Source organism: Nuphar pumila, chromosome 6 (genome assembly GCF_984573655.1).
Source record: "Nuphar pumila chromosome 6, dmNupPumi1.hap1.1, whole genome shotgun sequence".
Taxonomy (NCBI): Eukaryota; Viridiplantae; Streptophyta; class Magnoliopsida; order Nymphaeales; family Nymphaeaceae; genus Nuphar; species Nuphar pumila.
The window spans coordinates 48,042,821-48,065,743 of NC_143254.1; the positions used below are offsets into that span (position 1 = coordinate 48,042,821).

General features: G+C 37.1%; 1 protein-coding gene across 2 annotated transcripts in view; it reads right to left on the reverse strand.

Moving 5' to 3' along the window:
- LOC149834793 (polyadenylate-binding protein RBP45-like) overlaps positions 1-22,923 on the reverse strand; it is a 34,810-nt gene that overhangs the window by 6,287 nt on the left and 5,600 nt on the right. The gene's annotated exons all lie outside the window — the stretch shown is intronic.

A 22,923-nucleotide genomic window follows, 5' to 3' on the forward strand; every position in this document is an offset into this window, starting at 1 on the left:
ATGTGCTATATCTGATCTGGTAATGGATAGATAGGAAAGTGCCCTGACAAGCTATCTGTAAGGAGTAGGGTCTGCAAGAAGTTCTCCATTAATCTTCATTTTAACATTAACAACTTCTGGAGTGTCGACTTTCTTATTATCAGTAATACCAGTCCTGGAAACAATATCAAAAGCAAATTTAGTCTAAGATAATAAATATACTTTAGGAGAATAAACAACTTCAATGCTTAAAAAATATCTCAACAAGCCTAAATCAGTCATTTCAAAATGAGATTTAAGAAGTATTTTGATTGTTTCAACTCGTTGTTTATCGCTTCCGGTGATGATCATATCGTTCACATAGAGAAGAAGCACAATGATCTCTGCATCAGAATTCTTAATAAACAAAGCAGTGTCAGTTAAACAGAATTGAAAACTAATATCAATCATAACACGACTAAACCTATCATACCAAGCTTTTGATACTTGTTTAAGTCCATAAAGAGTTTTTTCTAAGTGAAGGACTTTACCCTTAGGAATACTTAGACCAGGAGGGGGTTTCATGTATACTTCTTCAACTAGCTTTCCATTTAAAAAAGCATTTTTTACATCCATTTGAAAAATAGACCATGTTTTGATAGAAGCTAAGGTAATTAAGGTTCGGACAGTTGTCATACGAGCCACCGGAGCAAAGGTTTCTTCATAATCAATCTCATATTCTTGAGCATAACCTTTGGCTACTAATCGGGTTTTATATCTTTCAAGAGTACCATCACTCTTGGTTTTAATTTTATAAACCCATCGACATCCTATAGTTTTCTTCCCTGGATGAAGATCTTGAATAGTCCATGTAGAAGCTTTTTCAAGTGCATCTAATTCAACTTTCATGACTTCTATCCATTTGATATCATTTTTTGCTTGAAAATATGTCGATGGTTCTTCATATGAGTGAATTAATGCAATAACTGCCCTATATGTGGGTGAGAATGACTCGTATGATACAAACTTTCTTGGAGACCTCGAGACTCGGGATGATTGTCTAGTTGGAATGTTAGAATATTTTTCAAGTGCAGATGGAAGATTAGACTCTTGTCGTCTGGAACATTGAATACTAGTATCCCTATGAACTTCATTTTAAACATTACGATTAAGATCAATAATTCTTTGATCATCATCAAAGTTACACTTAAGGTCATATTCATCAGATGTAGATGTTAGATCTAGCAAAAAGGAGTACTCAGTGACGTCTTTTAATTTTCTAAAATCAAAGAAGCTCTCATTTTCAAGAAAGGAAACATTTATACACATAGTCTATTATTTTTGAAGTCAAAACATCTATAACCTTTCTGATTTTCAGCATATCCTAAAAAGGCACAGAGAATCGCACTAGGAGAAAGTTTATCATTTTTGCCAGTAAATATGAAACATTTGCACCCAAATATTTTTAGTCTAGAGTAGTCTGGAGAAATGTTCATAAGTTTTTCAATGGGAGTGATATTTTGTAACGAAGAAGATGGCATCCTATTAATGAGATAGGTGGCAGTTAAGGCAGCTTTTGCCCAAAAGTCTTTCGGGACTTGATTTGCTATTAATAAAGTCCTAGTGGTTTCTATAATATGACGATGTTTTCGTTCCGCCAGTCCATTTTGTTGAGGTGTATAAGGACAAGATCTTTGATGTGTGATACCATGCAATTTAAGATAATTTTGAAAATCTATAGATAAAAAATCTCTCCCTGAATCTGTGCGAAAAATAGCAATATCATTTTGAAACTTGTTTTTAACCATATTATGAAAAGTTTGAAAGTATGAAAATACTTCAAACTTATGTTTGAGAAAGTAAATCCACGTATGTCGGGAGAAATCATCGACAAAAATAATATGATAAACAAATCCTCCTTTAAAAATTACTGGTGCAGGACCCCAAACATCCGAGTGTATTAATTCAAGTGGTCTTGAAGAGAAAAAGGTTATCTTCTGAAATGATAATCTTTTCATTTTGCCGAGAATATAATCTTTACAATCAAATGATTCAAAGTTACAAAATTTTCCTAGATTTGGAAAATGTTGGATTTTGGCTATACGTGGATGACCAAGTCTCTTATGCCACAGTTTCAGCTCTATTTTCTGAATATTATAAAAAAAAGCTTTTTTCGGCATTTCCAAAAAATCCATGTAATAGAGTCATCCTTCTCTATGGCCTTCCCCAATCAGTTTGCCTGACTGACGATCCTGTACCCAACAACCATGAGAAGAAAAATAAATATTACACCCATAATCAGAAATTTGAGATACAGATAAAAGATTTAAATTTAATTTGGCAACATGTCTAATTTCTGGAATAGAAAATTTCTTTATTTTATAAATTTTTTCAAAATTTCTTATTCCTTCTATTTTAAGAGAAGTCCCATCAGCAGTAAATATCTTTGACACACTTGTTTTATTTTTGACACATTTGGATAGACTTTGATTATTTGGGGTCATATGAAAAGATGCATCAGAGTCAAGGAGCCAAGAAATTTTACTTGGATCAAAAAAAAAATGAGGTTGTTGCGCCAGTTGAAGCTTCAGATGAGGAAGAGGCACCTTTGATAAGAGGCTGAAGAATCTCCATTAGTTGGACCAGGGAAACTGGTGCATCCTGATCTTTAAGCTCCGATCCAGCAATTGCAACTCTTTTTTCTCTCAGATCCTTAAGTTTGGGACATTGTGGCCTCTAAGTCTCCCGATTCATGACAGTGATGACAAATAACTTTCTTCTTATCATAGTCACCATTTTGTCGGTTAAAGTGAGGAGGCCTATATAATTGAACATGATTTTCTGGTCTAAACAACTAAAACGAAATCATCTTCAATTTTTGAAGAACCTTTCCGGAGACGATTTTCTTCCATTGTTAACTCTTCAATAGTTTCAACAATAGAAGGAATGTTTCCCCGGTGAAAGAGAGTCGATTTAGTGGTTTCAAATTTCGGTCTTAATCCAGTGATAAAATGGTAAAAATGTTCAACATCGAGTTGTTTCTGACAAAGCTCGATGTCTTCGGCACAATGCCACTTTGGTTCTAATAGGGAAAGTTTTTCCCAAAGTTTGGACAACCCATTATAATATTCACGAATAGTTTTGTCTCCTTGTGTCATCATTCAAACTTTTTCTTGGAGGTTGCACACGTGTGCAATATCTTTGAGGGAATACATATTCTTAAGGTATTCTCATGATCAAATTTGGCAAGACTTGAGCATTTTTTAATGTCAACGCTATTGATAAACCATGACATTATCTTCGCATGAGATATTCTTCATTCTTTCCATTTCTTCTCGTATGAGGCAAGAGCCTTGATTTTCATTTCTTCCGATAGAGGGACCTCTTTATCTCCCTCTTTTTAGTAAGAGATAGCTTAAGTTCCGAATAGGAACCATCCACAAACCCCCATAGGCCTTTTCCCCATATATGGTGCTTCATGATTGAAGCCCATGTTATATAGTTTGTATCGCTTAGTTTCATAGGCAAGATGGTGACTTTATCATTGTCATCCATTGATTACAATGAGAGAAGGAATAAGGATAGAAGAGAAATGAAAAAGAAAGAAGAAAATACAATACAACAAGATGTGAAATCTTCCCCAATGAAGTGATAAAACACTTTTTTTCAAGTGGCGAACACTTTTGCAAATGGGCACAGAAACTAAGGCAACTTTTCCTTAAGATCTAGTACTTTCGTGGCTCTGATACCATGAAATGAAATAAGGATCTTCGAAACACAAGCTTAGATTCACAAGGGAAAGTGTCAAGAATGGCACTAAGGCATAACCCTTAAAAAGGCTATAACCGGAAACCAAATAAAAATAAAAAGGTATTCTTTATTTGTAACGCCCCAAAATTTTAACTCATATTTTTTTAAGGATTTTTTTTTTTTTTTTATATATATAACAGCAAGAAATACTATAGAGTTAAGCATTTCGAAACATTACAGTGGAGAGAAAACCCAAAACAATTATTTTATTTCATTATCAATGAAAATTAACATTTGAATTTTAAATGATATGAACAATTAAATTACAATAAACCCAAGCGATCCCTGGAACAGTAAATCCAAAATCTCGATCTGATTCCTCATCCTGCAGTCGCTCGTAAATGTTATTCTTGACCTGAAAAATAGTAAATTTATAGGAATTAGACTACAGCTGTCTAAGTAGGAATTACTGTAGCTTTTAATGCAGGTATATCATGAATCTAGTATATGATGTGGGTGTCAAGTGTGAATCTTTAGCATATACCAAAGCACGTAAAGCAGACTATGCAATAGCAATAACAGACATATGTCTAAACAAGTAAACAGGTTATGCAGCAGCTATAATTAAGCAAGTAAAGCTTTTTATGCAACAACAATAACAGTAACATGCACAACTTTCATGTAATAGTCACAATATGAATTCAAAAAAACGCCAGTATGAAGAGCATAAATATCTTCCATATAGTAAGAAAAACAAAAACGCCAATATGAAGATACACTTTACAGAAAACAGGGCTTGTAATCCATTTTCTTGAAAACTAACAATGTTCACATCCACAGAACTATGTGCAACAGATGCAACAAAACACCCAGTACAAACTCTAAACCATATTCCAAACTTGGTGCAGTTTGGAAAAATGCAGTATTATGGATATCAATGACAAAAGACTTAAAAAAAAAGAATAACGACCATGGGTATAAACAGATCCACTTCTTAGAACACGAATATCAAGAAATACAGTATTTATAGTCAAGAATGCCGAAACTCCTTTAATCGAAAACCCCATTTTTATTGAAAATCGAACCCCCCTTCCTTATTTGGTTTATCGAGTCCCAAACCTGGGGTTATCCATTTCAAGAAATTGAAAACCCCACGGCTGGGGCTATCCAATACCTCAGCCGAAACCCCATATTGATTTGATTTGGGGATTCTACAGGTTAGGGTTAGGCACGAAAACCCCCAAATCTAAAACCACGACTACCGGAAACCCCAACTCACAGACCTGAGTTTTCCGGTAGCCAAAAACCCCATCGAACACTCGAAAAATGAGAAAGATCGGGTTTCCCCATGACTGACCCAACCACAATCAGACATCAATCTATACCTAGCAAGAAGAGGTACAGAATCCTACCTCTTTCTGGATGAAAAATTGTTGGAGGTGTCGGCAACAACAGTTGCAGGTGGTCGGCTTCCTCCGGCGCCGGTGCTTCTGTAGGCAAGCGCAAGATCGTCGACGGCGAGGAGAAGGGCTCCAGCGAGGTGGGAGGGAAGAGCCGAGAGGAGGAAGAGAGATGAGATACAGAGGGAACCCAAGAGGAAGGTGAGAAAGAGAGACCCGTTCCCCTCTATTTATCGATCGTACCCCCTCCTCGCATCTCCGAGAACGACGGGTGTAACCCCCTCCCCCTCTTGACTCTGTTTGCCAGAATCGTGCCCTAGGCATGATTCATGTTTTATAAGCTTTTACATTCCTTGCTCGGTCCGGGTCCTGCGACCCACGACGTTGGATCTACTATCAAAGTGGATCCAGGTCCCAAGCAAGAGGCAGATCCGGGTCAGCCTAAACTGAGAGATCCAAGTGGATCTGGGTCGCGTAAATAACAGTGGATCCATGGGTTGGATCCATTTGGGTCCAACTGTGGATTCGACAAATTTATTTATTATTGTCTCCTTATAACAATTAATCTTAGTTATTTATTTATTTAGTATTATTATTATATATATACTTTAATACTCATTTATATATTTCTTTTGGATCCGAGTAACGGATCCTAGGCCCAAATCACATTAATTATAAAATATATATGTACAAAATTTCTAGGTAACTGCATAAAATTTACAGTTATTACATTATTGATATGAAAAACCAATTGCTTAAGAAGCATTGGAATACTATACAAGATGGGCTGCACCCCTTTATATACACAACTGAAAGAGGAGGACTCAACAGAGCTGTTGGACACAGTCCAACAGCTCTATTGCTAGTCAAGTCTGGACAGGACTTGACTAGCAACTGTCATTCTAGTTCAAACTGAACTAGATGACATAAGGCAAAAAATAAAAATAAAGCAAAAAAGGTTACAAAAAAGAAAGAAATGAAAAATATATTTATATATATAATAATATAATAATATTCTTATTATATATATGTACAGTTTTACATTTTAACATCTCTCGCCCTCTCTGACTCTCTCTCCATCTGTCGCTCTCTCTCGCTTTGACTCTTACTCCCCCGTTGTCTCTATCTCTCGCTCTGACTCTCTCTCTCCCGCTCTCTCTGTCTCACTCTCTCTCGTTCTATCTGTTTGGCTCGCTCACTTTGTCTCTCTTTGTCTCTCTCACTCTAACTCTCTTTGTCTCTCGCTCAACCTGTCTCTTTATCATGCATAGTTTATTCATATTGTTAGATACTTTTATGCATGATATGGTGTGAAATTAGTATTAAAAGCTTGTGTTTAGCTGATGTTTAAGTGTTGTCTTGCAGGGTTGCATTTGATCATAATTAAAGAAAAAAAAGAAATAAATTGGGACCCACTTGTGTTTTTAGAAAATTTTAGTTTTCTTTAACCGGTTTTCAAAATTTATTTTTTTTAAAAAAAGAGGTTTTGTGAAATTCCTAAAAACTAGAATACTCTTCTAGAAAAATTTCTAAACAGCCCTCTCAGCCCTAATTAGCATTATAAATATTTGTTTTAGAGCTAAAGAGGGCGGTCTTCCCTCATTGAGAAACTCTCTCTCTCTCTCTCTCTCTCTCTCTCTCTCTCTCTCTCTCTCTCTCTCTCTCTCTTCCTTTCTCTTCTTCTTCCTCGCTGGTTTGGAGTCTTCTTGCATTAGAGGTGCATGACGCATGCGATAGAGGGAAGTTCGCTCTGTTCTCCTCAATCCGTCGGAGGCGAACCCGAGGTAAGCCTCTTCTCCTCCTCCTCTTTAAATTCTTATTTAGAGTAGTTTGCTGCATATAGATAGTCGTTATTAAATTTTGCATACATTAGTGTTTATTTTTTTTATTACTGCATAGATTATCCTCTTGATTAGATTAAATTTTTTTCAGATTGATAGTTTAGTTTACTTTTTTTTACTTGTTGAAAAAGGAAAACACAAAGAAATATAGATCAGATCAGATCAACCTATTGTCTGCCAAACACTCAGCACATCCGGCCAGCAGACACGTTGATCAGGTCTGCCAGCCATTAGACCCCGACCAAATCTGTCACTCAAATCTGGTCGTCCGATCTACTGGTTAGCCCAGATTTGATCTGCTGATCAGATCTGCAGCGCAGATCGATCAGGAGACTTGTTCAGACCAGCCTATTCGGCTAGCAGGTCGAACAAGCCAAACCAGATCAGCCGAGCTGTCAGCATGACAGACCGACTGATCTGCTGTTAGCAGGCCTGATTTTCCGAGCCATCCTGATTTTTTTTGTACATCAGATCTGCAGCAGGCTCTTTTTACATAGTTTTTTTTGGGCGATATGGGCTTTCATTGGATCGATCGGATTGGGCCAGACAAAGTCCAGCCAGATCTGGTCAGTAGCTGGGACAGCCGAGCAGGTCATTCTGATCTGCCAGGCCAGCCCAATTAGTCTGATCAGCGGGCTTATTAGAACAGCCTGATATCAGGCAGAGTGACAACCAGCCTGCGGTCAGATCTGCTGGCAGACCAGTCCAGCTTGAATTTTTTTTACCTAATTTGCTGGCTAGCTGCAAAACTAAGCTGTCTCACCAACCGAGCCAAACCCGACCAGACCAGGCTGATCTGCTCGCGCCACCAGTCGATCTGCCAGCCAATTACACACCGTGACTTGCAGATCAGATTTTAAAAGGGGCACGACTTACTGGGCTGTGTGCTTTAGTTTTTGGTTTTTACTCATTCTCATTAGTTTAGTGCTAGGTATTAGTGTAGTAAATTTAATTTTTTAGATTTTTTTCTTTTCTTTAGATTTAAATACATATAGGTTTTTGGTTATGTTAGATTTAGATTTAATTGTTATTTTCTTTTCAACTAACCTTAACTAGATTAGATAGTCTAGTTGTTTCGTCTTGTTTTGGTTTTGAGTTTTGGAGTTGGGTGCTTTTTTATTGCCATTGAAACGCGACAGCAAGGGCTTCACACGTGGGGACAATGGAAGCTAGATCGCGAGCAAACAGAGCCCTGTAATTTTTACTTTTCTTTATTTATATTTCTTTTTGGGCCTCAGGCCATTTAATTCATTAGGTTGTAATAATTTTATTTTTGCTCGAGCCTTTGTAATAGGCACGCTTTGTTTACATTTTAGTTAAGGCAATAAAGATTGTTTTGTTTGGATTACAAGGTTCTAAACCCGTTTCCTGAGTTCGACCCGAACTTCATCACTAGTGTGAACCGGTTATTTAAAATTTGATGCACGGTTTACACTTGTAGTTTTTATTGAAAAATATCTTTTAAAAATACTTTTGAGAAAAGTTGCATCAAATTTTTGGCACCGTTGTCGAAGAACGGCAATTTAAGACTAAGTACCCACTTTATTGTCTTTATTTCACGTATATTTAAGACAGCTAGTTTGCCTTCGCATTTTTTTAGGATTGCCTAGTTTAGGATTGTTTAGTTTGCTTTTGTTAATTAATTAGAACCACGTTGAGTGCAAACCATAGAGCCAGCTTACTCTTTCTGCACGGCCTATCTGCTAGGGTACCATTTTAGGTGACCGAGTATATAGTTTGCTAACAAGCTCTATACTTGCATTTGAGTGGTGATTGTTTATTTTTATAAAATGTGTTTTAACGTCATCGGATCTGGATCGGATCCAGATCCGTGCATCTTATTATTCTTAGAGTTTATGTAATGGCATTTCTGTTATTTGGTTGTATTTTAAACCCTTGTAATATATGTTACATAATAAAGCATTAGGGCTAGCCATCTCTTTAGTGGCTGCCATTTTTTAGCATCTCTCTCTCTTCTTCTCCTTCCTCCTCCTGCAGCTGAATACTAACTGTGGTGATTTCTTTCATGGTATCAGAGCAAGACTTCAGTTTTGTTCCAAAAGGTATACCCCTTTAGATCAAATATTGTTTTCTTCCGGTCAAAATCCTCTTTTCTCTTCCTTTCTCTTCTAATATGTCTTCTTTCTCCTCTTTTTCTTTACTGTCAGTCTTTCTTTACTGACAGCATATTATTCCTTGTTTTATTCCATCCAATATTGTGGTTTTATATTTGACGTTCAAATAGAGGTTGTTGCTTTCGAATATCCTAATCCAAACTCTAGTTCCATTATTCCTAATCTAAAAAAAAGGGGGGAGGGAAAAGTTTATGTTCTTGTTACTTTTCTAGATTTCATTTTTCTGGAATCTTCTTTTATTATTGATATTTCTTTGCGGTTTCAATATTTCTCTCCGCTGCTTCATATATTTTTGCTCGGCATATGCGTATTTAGCAGCATCATATTGATTTTTGTTGGTCTGTCGCAGGAATCGGACTGAGTCTGGAATAGTGCCCTTTAAAAAAAGAAAAAAGCACGCTTTTATATTATATCCTGCATCATACCTAGTCCTTTTGTTGTGCTGCTGCATATTATCTACTCTCTTCTTTCTTTAGCTTTCCTCTTTTATCCTTTCATATATTTTAAATAGATTCCCCTCTTCCTATGCTGGCTTCTCTTCGAATTTTTTGATTCAGCTTGTCTTTGAAAAACTTAAACACTCAAATTTTCTAACCTAAAAGAGACAAATTGTTCCTTTCATAAGGAGCCAAGATCTATTTGGGCATCTGGATTGATCAATTCCAGTTCCACCGCAGTTTATTCCACAGGAATCAAAGGATGATAAAGGAGATGCTCCGATTACTCATGTTTCAAATCCCGAATTCACAACATGGATGAAGCGTGATCAGGCATTGGTTGCATATATTACTTTCACCCTGTCTTCAGAAGTATTGATTTCAATTCCAGATGATTGTACTGCTAGCCAATTATGGAATAGGCTTGCGCAAACCTATTCTCAGATTTCAGAGGCAAGAGTTTATTTTTAAAAAGGAAGTTTCAGACTCTTAAAAAGGGTTCTATGACAATCATGGAATTTTTAAACAAGGTGAAATCAGTTACAGATCAGCCTGCTATTGTAGATCAGCCTGCTATTGTTGGAAGTATTGTCTCTGAAAAAGAAAAAGTGCAGCAAACTCTAAATAGACTGGGTCCAGAATATCATGTTCTCTCTACTTCTTTATTAGTTCTACATGTGATTCCCAGCTTCGAGGATCTTCAAGCTAAACCTCTTCAATATGAAATGAGCATAAAACACTTGACGGAAGGCGGTGAACATGCAGATTCTCATAATGTCTTGGCATCAAATATATCTCACAGTTTTGGGTGTGGAGGTAACAGTCTTTAAGGTGGCAGAGGTCGAGGTCGTTTTGGTCAAGGAGGTCATAGTATTCTTCCTACTCCGAGTACACCAAGATTTTTCAATACAGGGAATCAAAAAATGGTGCCTACATGTTTTCAGTGTAATCAGAAAGGACATATGAAAGACGATTCTTTGTTTAACCCTCAAAACAAATAAAAAGAATAATAAATTAAGAAACAAAAGAGAAGGTGATGGACAAAGATCTTCCGGAGATATGCAACAACTTTTGTTGGCGGCTTTATCTCATATGAGTATTAAGCAAAATGAACAAGGTGAATGGTATGTAGATTCTGGAGCAGTCACTCATGTCACAGGAAATGATGGTAAGCTCTCGAATTTATCCCCTTATTTCGGAAGTGGTAGAATAGTCACGGGAGATGGAACACATCATCACATTTCTCATGTTGGAAGTGTACAAATTCCTTTGCCTAGTACCTCTCTTAATTTGTCCAATGTTTTTTTAGCTCCTAATCTTAAAAAGAATATTGTTTTTTATCTAAACTTGTTGATGATACAAATTCTTTTGTCGAATTTACTCTTCCTTCTGTGTATGTTAAGGATCTTCAAACGAATGAGACTCGTCGAAGAAAACATGTATATTTTCAAGGAGGATCCAACTTCTCATTCTTCTTCTACCTTGAAGTCCACTTTTTTGAAGCCGACATCTCATAGTCTCCAGTCTTATCATAAAAATGTTTTTAGTCTTTCTCAATGTAATAAGCCAAATTTGTGGCACAATCGGTTGGGTCATTGTAGTCATGGTTTCATTAAGAAACTTGTGTTAGAAAATTTGATTCCAGAGTCCTGTTTACCTTCTGTCCTAGATGTTAAAAATGTTCAAGCTGTAAGTTATGTAAAAGTCATGTTCTTCCTTTTAATTTGGTTAATTAAAGAGTCTCAAAAGCTTTTGAAATTGTGTATTCTGATGTATGGAGGGCAACTCCTGTACGTTTTTCATCTGGAAGTCAATATTATGTTTTATTCATTGACTGTTATTTTTGTTTCACCTGGATATATTTCCAAAGTTTTTAGATTGTTTCAAGACTTTTGTGCCCTTGTTAGGGATCGTTTCTCTTCCAATGTTGTGCATTTTCAATGTGATGGTGGAGGTGAATATTGTTCAAATGACTTTGTTGCTTTTCTTTGAAATAATGGGATAAGTAGGCGTGTAAGCGTATGTCCTTTCCACACACTCAATAGAATGGAGTGGCTGAAAGAAAACATCAACATATCGTTGAATGTACCATGAGTATGCTTTATGATAGTAACATTCCTATTAATCTTTGGACAAAAGCCTTTCATATTGTTGTACATGTGATTAACCGTCTGCCCATGGGAATTTTAGAAGACAAGTTCCCATATTTTACCTTTCTTGGAAAGCATCATGATTATAACAACTTGCGCACCTTTGGTTGTGTTTGTTATGTTCATATTGACAAATCTCCGAGGAATAAATTTCAGGATAAAGTTGTGAAGTGCAAGTTTGTTGGATATGCGGATGATTATAAGGGATACAGATGTTGATCCGGTGACCAAGCGTATCAAGATTTTCAAAAATGTTGTCTTTGATGAACAGAATTTTGAGAGCATGTCATTAGTCCAAGAACATAACTCATCTTGAAATGTTGAACTTTATGATCTCTGGTTAAGTGTTGATCTGTTTGAGAGTGAAAAGAGATCTTGTCTGTCATTTTGTGAAGAATTGAATTCAAACGAACAATGTCTCGAACCTTCACATTCTTCTAAAAATGAAGTGCCTTCCAGAGATTTTCTGGTCAAGTTTATGTCAAAAGGGCAAGAGATGATGTCATGGACAATGTTGTGCAGGGTATGAGTCAACCTTCCTTGAGAAGATCAGAAAGGGTACGTCATCCTATTCAAAGATGGGTCAGCTATGATAATTTTTTCATGGATTTTCAGTTAGTCATGTCTCAAGTAGAGAAGCATGATGAACCTGTTAACTTTCATCAAGTCATTAAATTGTGTAAATGGATAGAGGCTATGAATGAGGAAATGAAAGCTCTTCATGAATGTCAAAATTGTTCCTAGACCTGGAAAAAAAATGTTGTTGGATGCAAATGGGTTTATAAGATTAAGTATAAACTCGATCCATGTATTAAAGATATAAAGCAAGCCTTGGGGCATGCGGTTTCACACAAGAATATGGGTAAGACTATGATGAAACTTTCAGTCATGTTGTTAAGATGGAAACAACACGGGTTGTTATATCTCTGACTGTTGATTATGGTTGGCAGTTAAGTCAACTTGATGTTAAAAATGCCTTTTTACATGGAGATTTGGAAAGAGGAAGTTTTCATGGAGCAAACTCCTGGATATGCTAAAAGAGAACCCAAAGATTATGTCTGTAAATTGAAAATAGCTCTTTATGGATTAAAGCAATCTTCTCGTTCTTGGTTTGAGAGTTTTTCTCTCAAAATTCAAAACTATGGTTTTCGCAGATGCTCTCTTCATCACTCTCTCTCTCTCTCTCTTCATTTTCAAGGATAAGGATGTCACTACTCTTTTATTTATCTATGTTGATGACATAAATCTTACATGCAGTTCTAACAGTCATATACAAATTGTGAAAGAACTATTGATGCAAAATTTCAAGATGAAAGATCTTGGTGACTTAAGGTATTTTCTCGAGGTTGAGGTGGATAGAAGAGATGATGTTTTAACTCTTATTCAACATAAATATACTCTTTATCTTTTGAGCAAGGCTGGTATGTCTAATTGTAAACCCCTGAGCACACCTTGTATTCCGCATCAAAAACTAAGTTCAAATGATGTAGACTTATATGATGATCCGATCAAATATCGGAGTATCGTTGGAATGCTTCATTATCTCACCATTATCAGGCCAAACATCGTTAATCAAGTTTCTCAATTCATGCATGAACCAAGAACGGGTCATGTTGAAGTTGTGAAAAGAATTTTAAGATTTTTGAAAGGAACTATTGGTGATGGCCTTCTTTATCAAAGAAATTGGATTGACAATAAGGAACATGAGATCATCACTTATACTGATGCGGATTAGGTTGGGAATCCAGATGAAAAGCGATCAGTTTCTGGATATTGTATATTTATTGAAAAAGAATTGGTGTCATAGAGTAGCAGAGTCATTGTCAGGTCGTACAAAGCATATGGGGATAGATCAACATTTCATCAGACAGAAGATTGAGCCTCGTCACATTCGTATAGAAAGCCAAGTTGCATATTTGTTCACAAAAAGCCTAACAAAGCATCAATTTTGGTTCTTAAAGAACAAGTTGTCTGTGACCATGCATAACTTGAGGGAGGGTGATAAAATGTGTTTTGACATCATCGGATCCGGATCGGATTATGTAATGGCATTTCTGTTATTTGGTTGTATTTTAAATCCTTTGTAATATATGTTACATAATAAAGCATTAGGGCTAGGCATCTCTTTAGTGGTTGTTGTTTTTTAGCATCTCTCTCTCTCTCTCTCTCTCTCTCTCTCTCTCTCTCTCTCTTGAACACTAACTGTGGTGATTTCTTTCATTGTCTTGCTTTCTTCGTGGTGTGGTTTGATCGCGATTACACGCTAGTGTAGGTAGAAAACCAATTTTTAGGATGTTTGTTATACCAGGTCTAACTGCGGTATATGCAAGGGTGACGCTCCCAGGATCCCCAGCTTCAAACCGCGCCTCTCAATCCAGAACAATTGTTTAGGAGCCGCTCGCCACAAGATAGAGCAATGAGTGAGAAGGTCCCAACACGCCCACTTAGGGAATACTTCATTCCTAATGAGTACACCCCAGCCTCTTGCATCGCAAGCCTGAATGTAAGGGCAAACACCTTTGAGATCAAGGCCAACATTATTCAAATGTTTTCATCCTTCTACGGCCTTAGTAATGCGGATCTTTATCCCCACCTTGATGAATTCCTAGAAATATGCTCAACTGTGTCAATTCACAACTTCGGCGATGATGCCTTAAGGCTTACGCTCTTTCCTTTCTCTTTAAAAGATAAGGTGAAGCATTGGTTGAAGTCCATCGACTCGATTAGAATTACCACGTGAGAACAACTTCAAAAAGAATTTTTAAAGAAATATTTTTTCATTAGTAAAACAAATCAGTACAGGAAAGCAATCAGTAGCTTCCTGCAGTTGGAAGGAGAGCAAGTCCCTGAAACATGAGAAAGGCTGAAGGACCTCCTGAGAAGATGCCTTCACCACCGAGAAACTAAATGGCAATTGGTGCAATATTTTTATGACGGACTTACTGAGAAGAACTGTCAAATGGTGGATGTTGCTTGTGGGGGCACATTCATGCTAAAAAATGAAAACAAAGCATGCTCGCTTTTTGAAACATTGAACGATAACTCCATGCACTATGCCTCATTTTCGAGGTTTGATAGGACCACATCCGATCCAAGTGGTCCTAAAAAGGGAGGAATTTTAGAAGTTGGGTTCAACCAAGAGCTACAAATCAAAGTGGACCAATTGGCTAGAAAAGTGGATCAATTGTTAGTCGGCCCAACTACAATAAACCAAGTCAAGTGTGTGAGTTATGTGCTATCCCAACACACTATATATAACAGACTGTCCGGCATACCTCATTATCCTGATTTTGTTCAGGAGCATGTCAATGTTGCCCAAGGTTTTGCCAAACCGGTGCATGATCCACATGCATCTACTTATAATCCAGGTTGGCGAAACCAACCCACTTTGCATGGAGAAATCCACAACAACACCCCCCTGCTCTTTTCCAGACTCGGGTTAGGCCAGGTAGCTATCAATCAAGCTACCAGAGACCCAATTTCCCTCAGGCTCAGTCTATGTTTAGCCAGATCCCGTCTCAAGAGCCTACCTCAAGTCAAACCTTTGAAGAAAAAATGCTTGAGGCTTTTGCTGACATAAAGGCAAATTTGAACTCCCACACACAGTCAATAGCAAAACTAGAGACTCAGATGGGACAACTTGCTTATGCATTAAGCAAGCGTAGCGAAGGGACGCTACCTAGCCAACCGATGGTCAATCCTAGGGGAAAGAAACCTATCCATGGCATGCATATGACTGACTCACACCAAGAGCAGGCTAAGACTATCACTACCCTTAGGAGTAGGAAGGAATTTCATAGTACTAATGAAACGACTGAAGAGTTTTAGAGACAGAAGTCGGTCCCCTTAGATTTATCCCAGGAAAGTGGGAGGGCTTCACAACCTGAGCCTTCCACATCGTATATACCTATAGCCTTATTTCCTGAAGTACTCAAGAAGCCCAAATCTTTTGGCAAACAAAGGGTGAAAATGCAAGAGATGCTTGAGATATTCAAGCATGTACAAATAAACCTCCATTTGTTAGATGTCATACAGCAAGTGTCAGCTTATGCAAAGCTTATTAAAGAACTTTGTATATAGAAAATAAAATCAAGATCTCTGCCCAAGAAGATCTTTTTGACTGAACAAGTGAGCTCAAAACTTCGACACCAAGCTCCACGTAAACTCAAGGATCCTGGGGCACCGATCATCTCTTGTGTTATAGGGAACATAACTATCGAGCATACTTTGCTCGATCTTGGGGCCAGTGTAAATATATTGTTGAGTTCCCTGTATGATACTTTCGAGATTAAGGACATAAAAACCACCTCGATCACCCTACAATTGGCCGACATGTGTCTACCAAGATTCTTTGTGAAATATTGGAGGATGTATTAGTCAAGATCAAGGATTTTTATTTTTCAGTTAATTTTATTGTTCTGGATATGAAAGGCACTGATGTCGTTCGCCAAACCCTCATTATTTTGGGCAGACCATTCTTGGTTACTGACAATGCTTGCATTGTCACACTGGGGCGATGCATGTCTCATTTGGCAACAAGAAAATGCGATTAAACATCTTTGATACTGCCATGAGACTGGCAGAAAATGACGAATGTTTCCATGTGGATGACACTAATCCTCAATGAAAGCAATCTGATCCACCACAGTTGAAAATTTGCATGAATGACTTTTCGGTTTATGGCTCAAGGATTGTCTATATAAGTTTAAAAAAGTTCTTCAAAAATGCATAGAGACTAATTTCGTTTATAGCTGGGAAAAGAGTCATTTCATGGTCCAGCAGGGTATAGTTTTAGGACGCATAGTGGATAGGGCAAAGGATGAAACCATATATCTCAGACCTCTTGATTGAGCATGACCTTGAGTTCATTGATCTCATGGACGATGAAAGGTAAATAGAAATCAATCTGACTGAAAATGTAAAACTTAGCGCTTTTTGGGAGGCAACCCATATGATTTCTGAGAAACTCAAAAACATGTGATGTTGAAAAATAGGGTGCATTTTGTTGGTAGCCAAGTAGTTTTTGCTGCTTATTTCTTTCTTTTTGTCTTATGAGCATGAATGCTAGAAAAGGTATACATTTGACTTCTTGTATAGTATTTATGAGTTACAGGTGACAGGACATCTTAGAGCCCCTCAAGGAGCAACTACAGAGCCAATTCGACAAAAAATCATGCAATTGCTGTGTGGTGGTGGTGTACAAAGGAGGCATAAATCAGTGCATGTGGGGTTCCATCGCATATATCACGTGGTATATATTCTTTCTCTCGTGTTTATTTTATTCCCTAGTTTGCATTCATTCGGTTGCATTTAAGCATGGGGGAGTGCCACTGAGGACAATGTCATTTAAGCATGGGGAGGGTATAGTATGCACAACCAAATTTTTTCTGTCCATGTATCTGTTCCGATAAAAACTCATAAAATTAGGCTTTTAAGAAATAAATTTTTTAAGCATATATGAATGTTTTTACATAATCAAACATTTTAGAATTTTTAAGCCCTATGTGAAAAAAAAAAAACTAAAACTAATCTAGAAAGAGTGGTTATTTATGTGGATTTCAAAAAAAAGATTGTATATGAATGTTAGATTTTGTTTCAAATCACAAATATAAATATGCACCGCTATATTTTTGAAAAACTAAGCAAATGAAAAATACAAAGAAATAAGAGCTTCAAAAGAAAAAGAGTATATGTTTATTTTGTTTGATATCTTGATTGTTTTTTAATAATCGGGCTTAGACACAAGTTAAAGTGTTTGCTTCTCATATTGAAAACGACAACAAAGGAGATCGCTTCTTTGTCTAGTCAATGTGGCCTATTTGGTTTAATAACCGGGCTTAGACACAAGTTAAAGTGTTTGTTTCCCATATTGAAAATGACAACGAAGGAGATCACTTCTTTGTCTAGTCAATGTGGCCTATTTGGTTTAATCAAATAGAGTCTGAGGGGTGTTTACACCTGGTGCCCTAAAGTCATTTGGTTTGGGAGCTACCGGCCCGAAAGCCCGTTACATGAACTTAATAAAGAGCCTAAGAGACGTAGACATTGCACAGGACAAGAAGAAGACTATACGTAACTATAAAGTCTAAGGTCTAGTGACTCGAGCAATTAAGTTTGAGGGACACTCTGTATCTGGTGCCCTAAGGTCATCGGGCCTGGGAGTCACTGACCCAAAGCTCGTTACACGAGTCACAAAAACCTGAAAATTGATATAGTGCTCAACTGAAAAAAAAAGTATGTAAAATCGAAAAAGAAAGGAAAAAACAAGAGCCTAAGGAAAATTCATTGTGTAGAAATAGTTATGAAAAACTGTGCAAAAAACATACTACAAGTGATGATAAATGAGCAATAGCATGATTGTACTTGATTTTCTAAGAAAAAAGCACAAATAATTGCAATTTTTAAAAAAGTGAAAGAAAAAGTTTTCCTTCTATGGCGGCATGTTAAAACCATGGTTGTCAGTCGAGGAAGCGGGAGCGGGAAGCGATACGGGAAGCGAGGCACTTTCAAAATTTTAGGAAGCGTGAAGCGTGGGACGACTTAGAAGCGAATCACGAACTGTCTTAGAAGCGACCTAGGAAGCGAACTGGAAGTGAGGGGGAAGCGAAGAAAGAAGAAAAATAAATAAAAAAAAAATAAAAAATAAAAAATTAAAAAAAAAATGAAAGCGCGCTTCCCATAAATGGGAAATGTGTTCACCGTAAAAGGGAAGCGCGCTTCCCCAAAAAAAGGATGCTTCCCCATGCATTTTGGAAGCACGACATTTCGCGCTTCCGAAACGCGAATCGAGGAAGCGTGTTTCCCCTACTACATAGGCGCTTTCGGTAACTCTGGTTAAAACTCTAAATATGTGGTGAAAATGTAATTGCATGAAATATTTGTTTAAACTAATTTCTTAATTGCTTAATACTTTTTGAAAAGAATTCTTATATATACATGACAAAGATGTTTGTAGGTAACATCATTGTAAACCCTCACGAGACCTTACTCGTCCACTGGGGTAACCCAGGAGTTTAAATGGTTTGTTGTATATGTTAAATGCAACCGTGATTCCTACGAAAGTGAGTTAGGTGTTGCATAATAAGTTCGTATTTAGCCTATTAATTTGCATGTTTTGCTTTGCTTTTATTAAGGGTAAGTTAGCTCGAAGACTAGCAAACGATAAGCATGGGAGAATTCGATGATGCATAGTTTATTCGTAGTGTTAGATATTTTTATACATGATATGGTGCAAAATTAGTATTAAAAATCTGTGTTTAGCTGATGTTTATGCATTATCCTTTAGGGTCGCATTTGATCACAATTAAAGAAAAAAAAAACAAATTGGGACCACTTGTGTTTTTAGAAAATTTTAGTTTTCTTTAACAGTTTTTCAGAAATTAATTTTTAAAAGAGGAGGTTTTGTGAAATTCCTGAAAACTAGAATACTCTTTTAGAAAAAATTCTAAACAGCCCTCTCAGCCCTAATTAGCATTATAAATATTTGTTTTAGAGCTAGAGGGGAGCTCTCTCTCTCTCTCATTGGTTTGGAGTCTTCCTTCTTGCATTGGAGGTGTCTGAAACGTGTGATAGAGGAGGGAAGTCCGCAATCCATCAAAGGTGAACCCGAGGTAAGCCTCTTCTCCCCCTTCTCTTCAAATTCTTATTTAGCGTAGTTTGCTGCATATAGGTAGTCATTATTAAATTATGCATACATTAGTGTTTATTTTTTTATTGTTGTATAGATTAGTTTCTTCCTGATTAGATTAATTTTTTTTCTGCTTGATAGTTTAGTTTACTTTTTTTTCTTGTTGAAAAAGGAAAACATAAAAAAATATATTTCTGATTCTGCGATCAGATATGCCGATCTGATCTGCTAATCGGATCATATCAGATCAGCCTGTTGTCTGCCGAACACTCAGCAGATCAGGCCAGCCCTGATTAGGTCTGCCAGTGCAGACCAGATCTGTCACTCAGATCTGGTCGTTCGATCTACTGGTTAGCCCAGATTTGATCTGCTGATCAGATCAGACAGCGCAGATCGATCAGCAGACTTGTTCAGACCAGCCTATTCGGCTAGCAGGTCGGCCAAGCCAAACCAGATCAGTCGATCTGTCAGCATGACAGACAGACTAATATGCTCTTAGCAGTAGGCCTGATTTGCCGAGCCATCCTCTTTTTTTTGTACATCAGATCTGCAGCAGGCTCCTTTTCCATAGTTTTTTTTTGGAGCGATATTGGCTTTCATTGGATCGACCGGATCGGGCCAGCCAAAGTCCAGTCAGATCTGGTCAGTAGCTGGGAAAGTCGAGCAGGTCATTTTGATCTGCCAGGCCAGCCCAATTAGTCTATTCAGCGGGCTGATTAGAAGAACCTGCTATCAGGCAGTGTGATAACCAGCCTGCGGTCAGATCTGCTGGCAAACCAGTCCAGCTTGAATTTTTTTTACCTGATTTGCTGGCTAGCAGCAAACCTGAGATGTCTCACCAGCCGAGCCAAACCCGACCAGACCAGGCTAATCGGCTAGCGCCACCAGTCGATCAGATTTTAAAAGGGGCACGACTGAGTGGACTGTGTGCTTTAGTTTTTCGTTTTTACTCATTCTCATTAGTTTAGTGCTAGGTATTAGTGCAGTAAATTTATTTTTTTAGATTCTTTTCTTTTCTTTTCTTTTCTTTTCTTTAGATTTAATTACATATAGGTTTTTTGTTATGTTAGATTTAATTGTTATTTTATTTTCAACTAACCTTAACTAGATTAGATAGTCTAGTTGTTTCGTCTTGTTTTTTGTTTTGAGTTTTGCAGGTGCGTGCCTTTTTTATTGCCATTGAAATGCGACAGCAAGGGCCGTACACGTGGGGACAACGAAAGCTAGATCGCGAGCAAACAGTGCCCTGCAATTTTTACTTTTCTTTATTTTTATTTTTGGGCCTCAAGCCATTTAATTCATTGGGTTGTAATAATTTTATTTCTACTCGAACTTTTGTAATAGGGTTAATACGCTTTGTTTACATTTTAGTTAAGGCAATAAAGATTGTTCTATTTGGAGTACAAGGTTCTAAACCCATGCCTTGAGTTCGACCCGGACTTCACCACTAGTGTGAACCGGTTATTTGAAATTTGATGCACGATTTACACTAGCAGTTTTTATTGAAAAATATCTTTTAAAAATACTTTTGAAAAAAGTTGCATCAACTCTCTCTCTCTCTCTCTCTCTCTCTCTCTCTCTCTCTCTCTCTCTCTCTCTCTCTCTCTCTATATATATATATATATATATATGAGTTGGCTACTCTTTGTTGTTTATACAACAAATTATGACTTTTTTACACATGGTAACCTAGGACATAATGTGATAGTGACACCATGCTAGGAAACATTGGATTAGGGAACTGCACCATTTGATTGTCATTCTGATTTAGCTTGTGTTTTGTTGAACTTGTTGGAGCCCCAAGATTATTAGCATTTTCATTTTCAGTGAGGCCTGAAACAGTGAGATTTGAATTTTAGGTTAAATTACCTGGATCGAAGAAGTGAGATTTGAATTTTAGTAGTTATAAAAGTGTAGTGTGATAACATTTTTATTATTCTAATACTTCTTAAATTCTTGTTGTATGGATTATGGAATATGAAATATAAATTATGAATTTTCTTGATATATTAATTATTAAAGGTCTACAACATGATGCATTTTTTAAATTGTTGCACTTGCATATATAATTAAATTTTGAGATTAATAGATCAACTTTAATGTTATCTACTCATGTTTTATTTTGTCAATGATAACATAAATTCTATATTTTGGTAAATTAGGAAAAATATAATTACATTTACACTTCGTGTTCAATTCCTGTTCGCTTCTCTTCTCGAATCTAAGACGATTTCCGGTTCGCTTCCAAGTCGTTTTGAGCTTTCCGCTTCCTAAAATTTTAGAAGTGTCTTGCTTCCCACTTTCGCTTCCCAAATCGCTTCCTGCTCCAGCTTCCTCGCTTCCTCGACTAGCAACTCCGGGTCAGACCCAAAACCGGTACCCGTACTCATGAAGTACAGGTAATTGTATTGTGACTTGTTGTGTCAGCATGGGTACAAAACCTCACAAAAGCACCCATGTTACATGATACCCAATATAATCACTTTGACTTTGGAAGAAACCATCTAGTAATTGTATTATAGTTGAAGTTGTGCACCAAAGTGCCACTTCTCCTAATTTGAACTGAAGACAAGAATGTTGTTCACAACATAAAATATTGCATGCTCACACCACAAATAAGTCTTCGTCCTCAATAAGAAATATAGTAAAGGAAGAAAACATCATGCATGTTGTCATCATTTAACAAATCAGCATAATCAAGATTACTTAGAATCATTACCATCATAATGCATCATCATCATCACAGCTTACCATCACCATTTACAATGTGCCCTACTACACCTACCATCCTTTCCTCCCTCAATACGAAAATTGTGGATATATCAATGGTTTCCATCTGGTGGTAATGGTTATTAAAATGCAGTTGATGACAAAAGCATGATGATTCACTCAAAAATATTTCGTCCATGATGATGCATTTCTTTCTTAACAGAAGCCATTCAACAGCGTGCCTAGGCAAACTAGGCACAAGGCTGCAAGCATGGTACATTGTCCCAGGCACCTAGCTGACCGATTAGTGCTTGGGCGACTAGTCGTTGCAGCTTAATCTGTCCTCGCCCAGGCACAATGACAAAAGTGTCAAATCTTTTTTAACATTATAAAGGGAGGAAGGATTCTCTCTCTCTCTCTCTCTCTCTCTCTCTCTCTCTCTCTCTCTCTCTCTCTCTCTCTCTTGTGACAATGTGTGTGTATGTGACTCTGAATGTGTGTATGTGAATGTGTGCATGGGGATGTGACTGTGTTTGTACATGGGGATGTGTTGACTGCATGTGTCACTGTGGAAACACTGAAGTCTCCCCCTCTGATTATAGTTAGTCATAATCCCATCACTCCAACAAGTGGAACTAAATCTATTCAGAAAAATACTATATGAACCAACACCAAAAGGCATATGTGCCTCATACCAAGATTTTACTAAGGTAATGTCTTGAAGCAAAAACATGAAAGGATGAAAACATAAAAACTGAAGGAAAAAAGGTTTTCCCAAGTGGAATGAAAGTTGGAAGCAATAGTAGGAAATGTAAATTGGACGAGAAAAAATAAGCCTTTACAATTAAGAATGAGATTCCCAAAGAACATACACCTTGACCGACAGTTATTTAAACATTAAAGAAATGAAGGGAAA